We start from the raw sequence: 235 nt of genomic DNA on the forward strand, positions 1-235 counted from the left end.
TGGATTATTACTCACTGTTTTGGGGTCCCGGAGTGATTTCGACGATTAACGAACCCTGGGGTGCGTTTACGTGTCGGTCATCAACACTCGCAATTTTGGCCTATTCTGGCCCGTTTCATGGACTATTACTCGCTGTTTTGGGGTCCCAGAGTGATGTCCTAGATTAACGAACCCTGGGATGTGTTTACGTGTCGGTCACAAACACTCACAGTTTTGGCCGATTCTGGCCCGTTTC

The sequence above is a fragment of the Triticum aestivum genome, chromosome 7B (genome assembly GCF_018294505.1).
Source record: "Triticum aestivum cultivar Chinese Spring chromosome 7B, IWGSC CS RefSeq v2.1, whole genome shotgun sequence".
Classification (NCBI taxonomy): Eukaryota; Viridiplantae; Streptophyta; class Magnoliopsida; order Poales; family Poaceae; genus Triticum; species Triticum aestivum.